We start from the raw sequence: 15,684 nt of genomic DNA, 5'->3' as shown, positions 1-15,684 counted from the left end.
CCATTCCGTTCAACTGCTGTACCAAGTCCTCTGCTCCTGCCTCTGACAGAATTACAATGTCGTCGGCAAATGTCGAAGTTTTTATTCCTTGTCCATGGATTTTAATTCACACTCACTTATGCACTAAACTGCAGCGCATCATTACTGTTTACATCAAACAATCTGCTGCTGCAGTTTGTAACTGAAGTGACTAGCGATGGGTTAACGTACATGGGTGTTTACGGACTATGTTGTTTCATGATATGGATGTGTGAGCTCGCAGTATGTAACAGCGTCAGCAATGCATTTAACAGTGATGACAAAGACCCATAAATGTGTCCGCTCATTTTTAGTTGACATTCCTTAAGGCCACAAAAATGTGCACTTGATAATGGCCTAAGGCCGAAATTCCAGTCGTGAACTAACGGAAGTGTTACAGTCACAGCCGTAAATATGGTGGCTTTTATGAAGTTTTACGTGACTGAATCGCAGGTATAGAAAGTTAATTGCTTCCGGCTTTGTGGCAAGGTGTCCAATCATGCATAAAAATGGCACCGTTTCTAGGGAACGGGTCATTTATTTGGGGGAAGAGTCCCTTTTCAAGGGCTTCTGTATCTTGTTCCTGCCTCACTGTCCCTTAAACAATGTCTCATCTGTCAGGACCTTTCTCGGACACCCCATTCCACACCATGACGGCTGTTGGATGCTCCACACCTTGCTGTACGCACTCTGCTTTGAACTGTTCCCCAGGTCTGCGACGAACATACAACGTGTGTACGAAACTGCAAGACAAGTTGGGAGTAGCAGCATAGGAGTCCTTAACAGTCGACAAATTCAAATGTGCATTTCTTTAGTATCAATACAATATCGTAATTTCAACACTGAACTCTTAACTTCAGCGATCTAGACCTACTTATTTCAGGATGTCACTGCACACACCTTAGCCCACTCCCTGCTTGTCCACTCCTGAAGTTGTTTAGCCTACTAGAATCTTCTGGTCTTCATGGCAGGTGTGGTTGGTTGGTTTGTTTCTCCTTGGTCGCCACGCCTTTAAACAACATTCAAGCAGCCTCTTCCTTACAGTCACGGGTGAAACTTCAATACCCGAACCTCTTACCTGATACCTCACGTCTATAGAAGTAAGTTTACGATTGCCATGTTTGTAAGTCTTCTCATTGTTCTTGGTCTGATTTATCTTTTACGTCCACATTTTCCTTTACTGTTCGGCTTGTATTCACCACCTTTCTGCACAGAAATTTTTACTCTGCTTCCGTGATATTCTCATTCTGTGAATTTATTGCTGTGTAACGATTTTCAGCAAGAACTGCTACAACAGCCGAAACTTTGTCAAGTGAACCATCTTTAGTCTTCCCCATAACCTCACTTTCTTCGGATACTCCACGTTTTATTCCTGTACCTAAAAAATATGCAAGTTCACCAGCTAAAAAATGTCTTGTTAATTGAGCAAGAAGTTGACAGAATAAATAACAAGCTGAAGTACACCGCAGAATCATAAAACACGATTTGGAGGAAAAATGGCAAACGTTGCCAACTGTGAAAATTTCAGTGACCTGTGAGTTTTTTGGAAGCGAGATTTCGTGGCATCAATCGAACCATTAAAACAAATCAATTGTTACTCTTCTCTCTCGTATTTTTGTAACAGAAAACTTAGAGTATGAAACATAACCGTTTATTCTAACAATCGAGCAAGTCTGTATATTCGTTGCGTTTCACTTAAAACTGGTCTCTGTTGTCCACCTTCCGTACTCAAAACACCTGACTGTGTGAGGATTTCATCTTCCTAAACGGGAAAAGGAAGTAAGGGCGAAGATTTGATACAGAGGAGGGCGAGTAAGATTTACGAAAGAAGCGATAATTTTAAGTACTCAGAACTTTCGCGGTACCACCTTGTATTATAGACCTCTATCGCTGCCATAGAGACTGCGAACACGGGATTAGACCAATTACAACGCTCACCGACATTCTTACCTCACTCCCAAGGATGCAGCCAGACAGGTAGATGCTCTATTTCTCGATTCCCTTGAAGTGTGTAACTCACTTCCCCGTCTACACTTCTTATCGGAAGTACAATCGTATGCCGTATCGTGCGAAATTTCTGCCGCAGTCTTAGAACTAGCTACGGCTGTACCGCACCAAAGTGTGTTGGGAAAGTTACTGTTCACGGTGTATGCTAAGACCTTTTTGATACTATTAATAGTGATCTCTGAATTTTGCATAAGACACAACTGCCTGACAAGAGACACACAGATATTCAGTCGGATCCTCGAAGTACGGCCAACTTACGTGAAATGTTAGAAAACCTAGAACTGTGCACTTCACAAAACATAAAACGTAGCATCGGAAGACTAACATCAGTGAAAGTCACACCTAGAATGGGCAAACACTTGCTAGGGATATGAAATGCAATGATCACATAGGCTGAGTTTTGAGTAGAACAGGTGATAGACTTCGGTTTATCCGGAGAATATCGGGATACGCAATCTGACCAAAGGGTGACCCAACCTACAATATTGCTGAAGTGTGTGCGATCCGTACCAAACAGGACAAGCGGCGGATATCTAACGTACGCGCAGAAGGGTAGCGCGAACGGTTGGCTGGATTTGGTGAATGAGACCAAACAATGAGGTCATTGAGGTTAAGATCTTCTGGGTTATTAGGCCGCGTGAGCAGTAGTGGACTCCAAAAGATCCTGCGGAAGATCCCAGCAGAGGGGTCGAAACGTCTAACATTTTAGAAGAAACATGACGCTGCCTAATAACCCAGAAGATTTTAACTTCAGTGACAACAACATAGTTAAAGAACTAGAAACGTGTAGCAAAGCTAATGCAGTGAGCGCTCAGCTACGATCTACTCTCTTCTGCGAGAAGGAAGTCAGTACCGAGACTAAGCTATCTGTGCACCGTTCAATCTTTCGACCAACTTTGTTGTATGGGAGCGAAAGCTGGGTGGATTCAGGTTACCTTATCAACAAGGTTGAGGTTACGGATATGAAAGTAGCTAGGATGGATGGGGACAATGGCAGGAGTGTGTCCACAATGAGGAAATCAAAGAAAAACTGGGAATGAACTCTATAGATGTAGCAGTCAGGGCGAACAGGCTTAGATGGTGGGGTCGTGTTACACGCATGGGAGAAGCGAGGTTACCCAAGAGACTCAAGCTGAGCAGCAGGGGGTAGGAGAAGTCGGGGCAGACCAAGGAGAAGGTACCTGGATTCGGTCACGACTGATTTTGAAGTAATAGGTTTAACGTCAGAAGAGGCACCAATGTTAGCACTGAATAGGGGTTCATGGAGGAATTTTATAAGAGGGGGTCTGTGCTCCAGAAAGGCATAATCAGTTTTAAATGATGATGATTACGGCCACGAAAGCCTGCAGACTTACGTAAGACTAGGTCATTGGTCTCGTCCGATTAGCGAAGGAAGGGCAACGAAGGCGGCCGTGCCTTTCAAAAGAACCATCTCAGTATTTGCCTGAAGTTATTTAGGGAAATCACAGAAAACCCAAGTCATGAGGGCCGGACGCGGGATTGATCCGTCATTATCCTGAAGCGCGAATGGGGCAAACACACACATCAATGTGTGTTGCCCCACGGGGAAGTGGCATGGAGGTTTCTAAAGAAATGAACTGCCAGTCTCTCTAAGAGAGACTATAGCTACTATTTAAGTTTCAAGAATTGGCTTTAAACGATATCTTTCGGAATATGAGATCCCCTATTACTGGCTCCCGTAAAGATCGTCAGCGCAAGATTAAGTTAGTTACAGCAGGCGCAGAAACATTCAAGGAGTCACTTTAGAGTAGAGACGTCGACGAGAGAAATTGGAGCGAAGTTGGGTCACGTACGCTCCGCCCCTACTACGGAATACCATGCGGGGATGTGGAAGTGTTGATCGCAACCGTAGCTCCCTGCATTCCTTCCTTCCGCATCGCACCGCACCGCACCGCGTCGCGTCGGCGCCCGGGCGAGAATGGCTGGGCCAGCGCTCGCAAAACAAAAGACGACCTTGGCGGTCTGACGTCACCGGGCGGCGCATGCGCAGTCGAGGGTGCCCGCATTGCGCAGGCGCGGGTCGCTGCCTCTCTCCGCGCAGGCAGCGGGCTGTTTACTGCCGCGATAACGGGATAGCGTGACGCAGCTCCCGCGGGAGATTGCGTGCCGTGCGTCCCAGCGCTCACACGCAAAGGCAGGCAGAGTTCCCACACCGCTGTGCCCTTCCTGGACGAGGGCAACGACACCCGGAGCCGCCAGACGGTGGCAAAAACCGAACTCCTTCCGAAATGGTCTCCGAAGACCCTAACGACCGACCGAAGTGTCATCCTAAGCGCTTAGGCGTCACTGGGTGCCGATATGGAGGGGGTGCGGTCGGCTCTCCCGGCCGTTGTCAGTTTACGAGACCGGAGCCGCTACTTCTCAGTCGAGTATCTCCTGAGTTTCGCCTCACGAGGGCTGAGTGCACCCCACTTGCTAACAGCGCTCGGCATACCGGACGGTCGCCCATCTAAGTCCTAGCCCAGCCCGACAGCGCTTAACTTCGGTGAGGTGACGGCAACCCGCACGTAATGACGCTCCCGTCAGACCAACGTGTATAAAGCACTTTGGCCGACTGTACGGCCGGGTCAGCCTAGAAATGGTTGCCGACTGGCTGGCAAAACCGTCTAGTACTCGTCGCAACTCGAAAACGACAAATTGCAACTTCTATGCTCTCCCTATTGAATGTTACACACACTATCTGGTCAGAAGCAGACGACACCAGGAGTAGACAATATGGGGAGAGTCCATCCTTCTGATGTATATCTGCTCTGGGCACTCCAGCGACGTGTCACTGTCTGTGGAGGAATGGCAGCCCATTCTTCCTGAAGAGCAGACAGAGTGAAGATAGTTACGTTGGACGCAGGGTGTAGGAACGAAATCTACGTTCTAACTCACCCCAAATATGTGTGAATGGATTCATGTTGGTACTGGTATCAGGTGGCCCACAGAGGCGCCGCTTCGTGGCCCACAGAGGCGCCGCTTCGTGGCCCACAGAGGCGCCGCTTCGCGACTACATTTTCATGCTGGTGTAAACAATCTCCTCCTCTGAATCGTTTGCATCACAGCCATATGCTAGGTGGAACGTTGAGCGCTTTCTGGAGCACCTGAAGCGTTCAGGGTGGGAAAGAAAGTCAATCGCACTGTATGTCTGCAGCGTGGGCCTCATCCCGAGATGGGGAGGCGTGCTGCTCGTCCATAATTCTGCCAGTCCGTTCTTTTGACCATTCTCCTACATTGGAGTCACCTGCGCTTTTTTTGCCAGTCGCTTGGGGACATTGTGGGGGAGAGATGCACAGGTTGCAGGCAGAGTTCACTATTTGCAGCATTATTCCCAGAGTCGATCGGGGTCCTTTTGTTCGGAGCTGAGTGGAGGGTCTCAAAGGCTTCGTCGATTCGATTCTGTGACTGCCTCAGCTGCAGATTCCTAGACCTGCGTTATCGTGTGGGATTTTGTACGACTCTCCCCTCGATAGGGCGTGCAATACACAAAGGAAGCGCCTACTCGAATGTGTGAGTACTTTTGCACTGCATATTAGTATTTTCTAGGGTAGGCAGTAGTTTGATGTGTTCTGATGAAAACTCAACAGTCGATACACAGCAAGGGAAATCCAACAATGTTCAGAATGAAGAAAATTCGACTCTCAAAATTGTATCAGTAAACGCAATGAAGTTCGAAGCGCCCGCAATGAAGTTCGAAGCGCCCGCAATGAAGTTCGAAGCGCCCGCAATGAAGTTCGAAGCGCCCGCAATGAAGTTCGAAGCGCCCGCAATGAAGTTCGAAGCGCCCGCAATGAAGTTCGAAGCGCCCGCAATGAAGTTCGAAGCGCCCGCAATGAAGTTCGAAGCGCCCGCAATGAAGTTCGAAGCGCCCGCAATGAAGTTCGAAGCGCCCGCAATGAAGTTCGAAGCGCCCGCAATGAAGTTCGAAGCGCCCGCAATGAAGTTCGAAGCGCCCGCAATGAAGTTCGAAGCGCCCGCAATGAAGTTCGAAGCGCCCGCAATGAAGTTCGAAGCGCCCGCAATGAAGTTCGAAGCGCCCGCAATGAAGTTCGAAGCGCCCGCAATGAAGTTCGAAGCGCCCGCAATGAAGTTCGAAGCGCCCGCAATGAAGTTCGAAGCGCCCGCAATGAAGTTCGAAGCGCCCGCAATGAAGTTCGAAGCGCCCGCAATGAAGTTCGAAGCGCCCGCAATGAAGTTCGAAGCGCCCGCAATGAAGTTCGAAGCGCCCGCAATGAAGTTCGAAGCGCCCGCAATGAAGTTCGCAAATTTACTGCCCTCCAGGAAACTTGTCACGCTCAAATTATTTTTGGGAGCAACAGCTGGCTGAAACCCTGTGTGAAATGCTCTGAGATATTAAACAACCCGTGGAATGTATATGGAAAGTGGAGGTTGGAGGTAGTTGACAAAAAATAGTCTCTACTGACGTCGAAATTCAGTATGATAGTGAAGTTATTTGACCGCGTTTAACAGGTGTAAGTGAAACCAAGTCAATTATTGGATATGAACACGTTTTCTGGAAATTCTCTTCAGCCTACCCTCAGTGGTGATATCTTAGGCCGGTATTCCACTATTTTATTTCTTTGTCAACGTTGATATGTCAAATAAACATGGCCAAATCTAGGGCATCGCCCAAAATTTGATCAGAGAAGTCGTTCGTCTTCTGTTCACTGCAGTGTGAAATGTAACTGCTTGGAGCGTTGGCGTCGCTACAGCTCTCTGTGTGTGTGTGTGTGTGTGTGTGTGTGTGTGTGTGTGTGTGTGTGTGTGTGTGTGTGTGTGCGTGCGCGTGCGTGCGCGTGCGTGCGCGTGTGCGCGTGTGCGCGTGTGCGCGTGTGCGCGTGTGCGCGTGTGCGCGTGTGCGCGTGTGCGCGTGTGCGCGTGTGCGCGTGTGTGCGTGTGCGTGTGTGTGCGTGCGTGTGTGTGCGTGTGTGTGTGTGCGTGTGTGTGTGTGCGTGTGTGTGTGTGTGTGTGTGTGCGTGTGTGTGTGCGTGTGTGTGTGTCCGAGGGGCTCGTCGCATGCTATTAACTACGTGTCGATTGGCAGGTGCAACACGCAACAGACGACTTCACGTCCACAATCCACTTCTACATCTGGAAAAATGCAGGTAGCTTTCCAGCAAGCCGTAATAGAAGATGTGGTCACACACTAAAATAAAAAATTCTGCCTTGGCTTTCCATTCTACTTTGTTTTTTAACTCTTGGTGCGGCTAAAAAGCGCTTCATCTGTTTCGTACTTTTTATTTTGTTGCAACACTAATTATTTAAATAATTCAAAATTAAAAAATAGTTCTTATTGCCCACATAGCGTACTAAACATTTACTTACCTCCACATACTTTCCCCTGCTGTTCTTTATAAATCGCTTCACACATTTCTGGAATTACTGTATTTTGGTTAATGTGCAGTGTGATATTCGAGTGCTGTGTTGTAAACCGGAGAAGCTCCCTCCTGTACCAAGAAATCCCAGTGTGGCAGTTTGCCCGTCTTCTGCAGGTATAGCATTTCTCAAGGGAGTAATCTGAGAAGTCGTTTTGCTGAGCAAATACTAAAATACACTTTCATCCATTTGTGAGTTATTTTGTATATTATGACTACTTCCTCCACTTGCAGTTCTCTTAAATTTTGCTCCATGTTTTTACTATCCCGACGTAATACATACGGCTTCATCAACGTTTGTTTCCTTTATTCCGTCACTTTCCTTCCAAATACACACAAATGCAATTGTGGTACCAACAGCTGTGGCGCATAGTAACAAGTTTTTGTCCGCCATCTTAAAATTTGACTAAAAGTATGAGCACAGTGTAATTAATGCCCCTTTTTAGCGTCACGTCAAACATCTCTTTAAAAAAAAAAATGTGACGAATATTTGGTCATGTGACAGTGCAAAATACCAGCATTAGACACTGTAGCTACAACTAGGCCGGAATAGAAACGAGGATTACCTATGCCACTGTAAGGATACTAAACTCAGTAAGTCAGTCATTAAGGCCAGGCAGAACAGATAAGCATTTCTTAGCATCTCACTTAGTGATTTGTCATCACTCAATTCCAGCGGGATGGGTGTAGAGGAATTATGGGCAAAGTTTAAGTGGACTGTAAATCGTGGTCTGGAGAGGTGTGAGCCTATTAACTGGATAAAGGATGCAAAACACACACCACGGTTTAACAACAACGAAATTCGCAGGTTGCTGAGGAAGCAGAGGGTGTTGCACATTCGGGTCGAAACGGAACGCAGAGATGACAAGCGAAGGTTAGTAGAGATTCGTGCGTGTGTCAAAAGACCTGTGCGTGAAGCACAGAACTACGACCGCCGTCACACCTTACCAAGCAAGAGATCTGGCGGAGAACCCGACAATATTCTGGCCTTACGTAAAATCGCTAAGCGGGTCCAAGGCTTCCATACCGTCCCTTTGACAAGTTCGGTACGGCAGCTCAGGACAGGAAAACGAAAGCCCAAGTTTTAAACATCGCGTCCAAGAAATCGTTCACACAGGAAAACCGTACAAATACACCGTCATTTGATCATCATCAGGCGACGTAGTAATAAGCATCGCTGGGCTGAAAGATTTGAAGGCAAATACAATCACCAGGTCCGGCTGGGATCCCAGTTCGATTTTACGAAGACTACTCTACAGCATTGGCTCGTTGTCTAGCTTGGGTTCATGGGGAATCTCTAACGCAGCACGAAGTCCTAAGCGACTGGAGAAAAGCGCAGGTGACTCCAGTAGCGGAGAGTGCCCGATTATGGAATACTTTTTATTTATATTTGACGGACTTTATTTCACGCTACATGAAAATAAAATACACTTTCACATGCCACAAGCATCCCAATAAAATGTTACCAAGGTTTTCATTACTGATATTTTGGACACGAATTGTACAACATCTGATTTTTTTGAGCATTTCGGAGTTTTTAAATTCGAGTTCCTATTATTGGATGGTAGTCACGGTGAAGAACAATACTCGTTTTTGGTCGAAGTTAAACAATTTGTAAAGAGACTTCGCAGTTGAAGTTTCATGGCTAAAACGTAAAAAGCTTGGTATGAGCCACAGGATATGCCAGCATCAACAACAACCTCTCTGACGATGCTTCAGCTACTTCTCAGAACCATTGTCTTTACTTCCTCTATGTTTCCCTCAGTAACTGATGCGCTAGGGCGACCCTCTTTGAAACGTTTGTACCACTCGTCAACTCTTGTCATACTCATACTAGATTAGCTAAAAGCCACAGTCGACATTTCAAATGAGACGCTGCACAATTATTCCGTTCAAGAAAAATTTAATACAACTTCTTTTATCTAATATTTGCGAAAGCAGAAGTTCACGGATCACTCGGAAACACACAAACCTTTTCGACTCTCAACAATAAACTGAATATTCGAAACAGCTCAAAATTTAAGCATACATCACGAACACGTGTCCGAAGGAGATAAAATTAAAAGAGCCATAAAGACCGCGAAATTGAAAAATTGTTTACTTTCTGATCTTCTTCTTCTTCTTCTTCTTCTTCGAGTCCAGAGATTGGTTTGATGAATTTCTCCATGCTACTCTATCCTGTGCAAGCTTCATCATCTCCCAGTACCTACTGCAGCCTACATCCTTCTGAATCTGCTTAGTGTACTCACCTCATGGTCTCCCTCTACGATTTTTACCCTCCACGCTGCCCTCCAATGCTAAATTTGTGATCCCCTGATGCCTCAGAACATGTCCTACCAACCGGTCCCTCCTTCTAGTCAAGTTCTGCCACGAATTACTCATCTCCCCAATGCAATTCAGTACCACCTCATTAGTTACGTGATCCACCACCCATCTTATCTTCAACATTACTCCGCAGCATGAGGTATCAAAAGCTTCCTATTGTCTTCTCGTCAGAACTATTTATCGTACGTGTTATGTAATAGCTTTTTATTTTCTCCCCATATCAATTTATATGATTGTTTTCTTTTCCTCATTAGTAATAAGGAATTGGTACGTCGCCGTAGAAGACCGTCAAATATAGGAATTTGAAATAACCTTCGTAACAAGACAGAAATGTGAAGACAATATTCATTTTTTCAACAACTTTTGTTTAAATCTCGCTTCACAGTACCTATGCTTTAGATGGCGCACAAGGAGGTGGTGTAATTTTTTTACCGTGTCAACACTATGTATTGCAAATGCTATGTGTGATACAAATGCAAGAAAAAATGTGTATTGCGTGTTATAAAAGACGCCCATATTTTTATTCCTACTTACGCGTTTAACCTGCAACTGTAATAAGAGGCAGTAAATTTCTCTCATCTGGCGGAACACTTTATGATCAAACTTTAATGGATGGGCTGTGTCATCGGCAACCACAGAACATTAATTCCATTACCGCAAGTATTAATTATCTCTTATTACACAAGCTTCATGGCGATTCACACACACTGTATTAGTTGGGCTGCCTACAAGCGCGGTCAAACCAACCAACCAAAGCTAAGACAATGTTCTACTTCCATACATGGTTACACTACATACGAATACTGCCAGAAACTACTGCCTGACAAATCTATAGACGATGTTAACAAATTTCTATTTCTGAAGACCTCTTTTATAGCCTTTGCCAGCGTACGTTTTACATCCTCTCTGCTTCGACCATCGGCAGTTAGCTGCCCAAATAGCAAAGCTGATGTATTTTGAATATCTCCTTTGCCAATCTGATTTCGTCAGCATTACCCGATTTCTTTCGCCTACATTCCATCCTCGTTTTGCTTTTGTTTATTTTCGTCTTATATCCTCGTTTGAAGACACTGTCCATTCCGTTCAACTGCTCATCTAGGTCCTCTGTTACGTCAGACAGAATTACAATGTCTTTGGCAAACCTCAACGTTTTTATCTCTTCTCCATGGATTCTTTTTCTTTAGTTTCTTTACTGGTTGGTCAATACATACATTAAATAACATCGGGGATAGGATACAACTCTGTCTCACTTCCTTCTCAACCACTGCTTCCCTTTCGTAACCCTCGGCTCTTATACCTGCCATCTGCTTTCTGTACAAATTGTAAATAGCCTTTCGCTCCCTGCATTTTACCCCTGCCACCTTCAGAATTTCAAAGAGAGTATTCCAGTAAACATTTTCAAAACCTCTCTTACAAATGCTATGGTGCTAGGTTTGCCTTTCCTTGATCTACTTAGGATGTCACTTTTTGAATAATTAATAAAATTATGCGGCAAATGTTTAATTAGTCCTAAAAGACGTAAAAAATGTTCTGTGTAAATGTATCTATAAATTAAGGGGAAAAGGTCATAATTTAATCTAAAAAATGCATCGGAAGTTTATGAATGACACTGTGTAAAGCAAGTTGAAGGCAGTCGCCGTAACTTGACTACATAGAAGTGGGAACTGCGTTCCTATTTCTGTTCTTTTCTGTTCTTATTCTCTCTCTCTCTCTCTCTCTCTCTCTCTCTCTCTCTCTCTCTCTCTCTCTCTCTCTCTCTCTCTCATTGATTGCTGTCTCGTAAAACCTAAGTGTCGCTCTCGTATCTGTAACTTTTGGTTAAATAATTACGTTAATTTAATGGTAACAGCCACGTTTTCGATGGAGAAACTACTTTGCTCGTGCATTAATACAACGTCTCTGTTTAGTACCTTGCGTTGCGTCTTAGAACTTTTTCAGGCTGCGTAATTTCGAGATCTGCGAAATGTCTCAACGGTCTCGCCAGTCTGATGTCAATCCGATGCTGGACGGTGGAATGCAAATCAATTAAAAAGCTACGAAATATTTTCAATTTACCGTTTTACCGTGTCAGAAATTTGGCACCAGGAGAGCATTACAAGGTTTATGCCTATTAACTGTTCAACAACCAGTACATGTCTTTTGGGCAGTTAAATCAATTTTATCCGGAATGTTTAAAGAATGTATCACAAATTAACTTCCACAACCAATATTTAAGTCAGTATTTCAAATTAACTCCCCACCCCCGAAAGATCGTAATATAATAATGTAATATTTGTAATATTCTACACCTTCTGGGGTAAGTCGTATGGTCAATATTGCTTCGTGTATGCCCACATTTCAACGGAATCCAAACTGATCTTCCCAAGGTAGACTTCTGCAAGCTTTTAGAGGTTGTAGAGGTTGTAGAGGTAACAATTTCTCTCTTATCTGTTTTGGTCGAGCACAAATTGCCAGCAACTGACAGGTAAAGCGAAGGAAATATTTTAGAAGACTTTTCATAGGATGAAGGCTTTCACGACTGGATGACATAGCTGCTGGTAAACCTTTTGGGGATGTGAGGTCGAGGTCCAAAAAACTTTTCCGTTCCTGACGTTTCGGCCAGGACTGCGCTGGACATCCTCAGAGGCGCTCCTCCGTTGAGTCTTGCCCACTGACCGGTCGGACGTGCGACAGCGACATACATACTGTAGGAAAGGGGGCGTGGTCCAAGTAACACGTCATGAGCAGACATAATCCTTGGCGCGAAGATGAAACTCAACTATCGATTCTCGTCTTGAGAAAGATGAAATTGTCTAGCGGTTCTGCAGAGCTACTGTCCATATGCCGCTACGTTTCATTGCCTCCTCTTCCCTATTAAAATTATCCTTGGCTTCTCTACATAGTTGTGGATAATAATTTGACAGCGTAGATAAAATTCCTGTTTTAGAAAACTTCACTTTGTGGTTTCCTGACTGAAGAGCATGCTCTGCTAAAGCTGATTTCTCTATTTTTTCCTTGTCCGCGAAGGCTTTTGTGCTCTTTTAGCCGTGTATTTACGCTCCTCCCTTTAGTTCCAATATAAACTTTGCCACACGTACACCGAATTTTCTATACATCCTCACGTGGGCGGAGAAGGGCATTTATCCTTCACCGATCGTATTTTCTTTGTTGGTCTGAAGATCGATGTGATGTCATGTTTCTGTAAAATCTTACCGATCTGATCTGTTACTTTTTTAATAAAAGGGAGAGGAACCTTATTTTTCCGCCGTTGTGGTTCATCCTTGTCGAAGGACAAGGTCTTCTGTTGCTTGCTCAGAAAATTTTCTTTACCTCTTTCCCCGAGTAGCCATTTTTCTCGAAAGCCTGCTTCAGATATTTTATTCCAACGTCGAGGTATTCCGATGCGCACATGCGCTCTGCTCTATAGGGAAGACTTTTAATGACACCTCTTTTGTTCTGGATGGTGACTGGAATTTTTATGCAAATGTGAATGAGTATGTGTTACTTCCCGAAAAAGTTTAGGTTCCTAACTTCCATGGGATCGTCTCTTAACTAAAATATTTTAACATTTTCCATTTCCAGGGTGAACTCGATTTTTGGATTAATTTTATTCAGCCGATCAAAGAATTCGTCCAAAGCCCATCTACCATGAGGCCAAACCACGAATGTGCATCTTCAAACCAATACCAGGGAGATGGTTTCTTATTAGCTTTTTCCAGAGCCGATTGTTCTAATTCCTCCGTATAGATACTACCTATCACAGGACGTAATGTGTTACCCATTGCTACGCCGTAAAATTGCTCATAAAATTCATCGTCCTACTGGAAGTGACCAAGCATGGCGATGTCTAAAAAGAGCAGTCGAATATAATGCAAAAGTATCTCCTGCAACTGCAAAAATATCTCCTGCAACTGCAAAAATATCCGTTATGAAAATCGTAACTTCGTTGCCTGGAATCATAGTGAATGAGGGCTATGTGCAAATTTGCAACAATATCTTCAGGAGCTAGAATTAGTCCTCAAAGTCTCTTAATAAAATGACGCGAGTCGGTATTCCCACTATATGGTTGTAAATGAGTTGCTAGATATGTCGCTATTTCGTATGTGGGAGAATTGATGGCATTGACTATGGGTCCCACAGGAAAATCTGTTTTATGAATTTTGGGTACACCATACAGTCTAGGAGAGAGAGATTGGTTCTTCAAGAAAGCTCTCATCTTCTTTCAGAACAGAGGTAGATGACTTAATGAAATTATGTTTTCCTGAGTACGCTGGCCGTAGGGTCCTTTAAGTTTTTTTGAAGTATCCTGAGGTTCAAAATTTTGCTTCGATAATTCTCTGTATTCATAAGAACAGTAGCATTCCCTTCATCAGCAGGAAAAAGCGCTATCTTTATCTGCATTGAAGTGACAGTCTTCCATTCGCCTTTGGTTAAATTAGTTCCCAAAAGTTTGAATTCTTCAAAATGACAGTCACAATCGCATTAGTCTTTTGCCGCCAACCGGTTTCAGCCCGCGATGCGATCATCTTCAGGGCAATGTACACCATTTGGTCGCTCGCTGGAGTCAAACTATAGTTACACAGGGTGAAGACTCCAGCGAGCGACCAAATGGTGTACATTGCCCTGAAGATGATCGCATCGCGGGCTGAAACCGGTTGGCGGCAAAATTACTAATGCGATTGTGCCTGTCATTTTGAATAATTGATTATAAGTAAATTAATCGCTGTTTATCTCCATAGTTCTAGGTTATCTAAAAATTCCAAAGGTTTACTGAGCCATAAGACCCTGGTGGCTTCGATTCTAATTGCGTCCGCAGTTTCCTTGGGGAGATTTCGTATCTTCAGCAGGTACTCTGCCAAGTGTTATAGTGAAGTTTCCTCCTTTTGCAAGGACGGAAATCTCGTTTTGAGATGACACACTGACTTGTTGACAACAGTATCAGATATCACGGTATTGCTTGTAGCTGCTACATTAGTTCGTGGCTTTCCGGACTCTTTCTTGTGTCTACCAGTAGTCGTTTCCATCATAGCTTCCATAGATGTAAACCTAAGGTGAAAGACTTTTGCTGAGCAGCGTTTTCAGAGAAGCTAGTGAGGCGTAGCGCCGTATACCGATCCTGCCTTGGGGGCGGTTAGGTGGGAGATGTTTCTCAGAGCTGGACAGTGACAGATGGTGACGAGAGACTGGAGGCGCACGTAGTTTGTGTATCAGCCGATAGAGGACAGTACTGGATAGGGGGACTGAGATTTTAGTTTAGATTGTGCCCACTAGAGTGTACTAAAGTAATAGAATGTTTTTCATAAGCTGTTCTAGTATTTTCATAAAGTTTTATTAGGTCTTTTTGTGTACGTAAAATGTTATAAATGTGTGTTAGCAGTATGAATGGCGCGTGAGTGTGGTTTAAGGTTAATATGAAGATAATTGTTTAACGAGTTATGTAGTAGGATTTAGTGTCGGAACATTTCGAAAACATATGGATATGGACAAAGGGGATTTTTGTAGAATAGATTTGTAAGTTTATGGTAACGGGAAAGTTAATTCAGGTGTAAATAGCAGTAAATAACTTTACGTATAAGCAAAGTTTCAGCATATTAGAAATTACGTCGGTAAAAAATGCAGTCGTTAGGTTTCTTATTTTGCCATTGGTTGTTGATGAAAAGTGCGGACTGACGCGGGAAAATGTTGTTTTGCTATTGGCTTTTGAGTAAACTGACTATTGGTTTATCATTCTTCTTCACGCGCCTTTCTCTGCTGGTAGAGAAGAATCAAGAGCATTCTAGAGAGGAGTCGAAGCCCAGCTACGACAGAGATCGGACGTGTGCAGTAGCAGTTCCGATGAAAATTTTAAGTTGCCGGGTCTGGCAGTGTTTCATTCATCAAAATCAAAAGTATTGGAAAGTGACTGCACATTATTGTGTGTGAGTGAGTGTGCGTGTAGGAATGTCGGTATTTTTAAGGGAATTTTGTGACGAGAAGA

At 44.2% G+C, this 15,684-nt stretch overlaps 1 protein-coding gene across 2 annotated transcripts in view; it reads right to left on the bottom strand.

Annotated features, from left to right (window-relative positions):
- LOC126295236 (translation initiation factor IF-2-like) overlaps window positions 1-15,684 on the bottom strand; it is a 284,906-nt gene that overhangs the window by 30,533 nt on the left and 238,689 nt on the right. The gene's annotated exons all lie outside the window — the stretch shown is intronic.

This window comes from Schistocerca gregaria, chromosome 11 (assembly GCF_023897955.1).
Source record: "Schistocerca gregaria isolate iqSchGreg1 chromosome 11, iqSchGreg1.2, whole genome shotgun sequence".
NCBI classification, from domain to species: Eukaryota; Metazoa; Arthropoda; class Insecta; order Orthoptera; family Acrididae; genus Schistocerca; species Schistocerca gregaria.
Note: the sequence above shows the minus strand (reverse complement) of the source record. Positions and strands in the feature narration are given on the sequence as shown.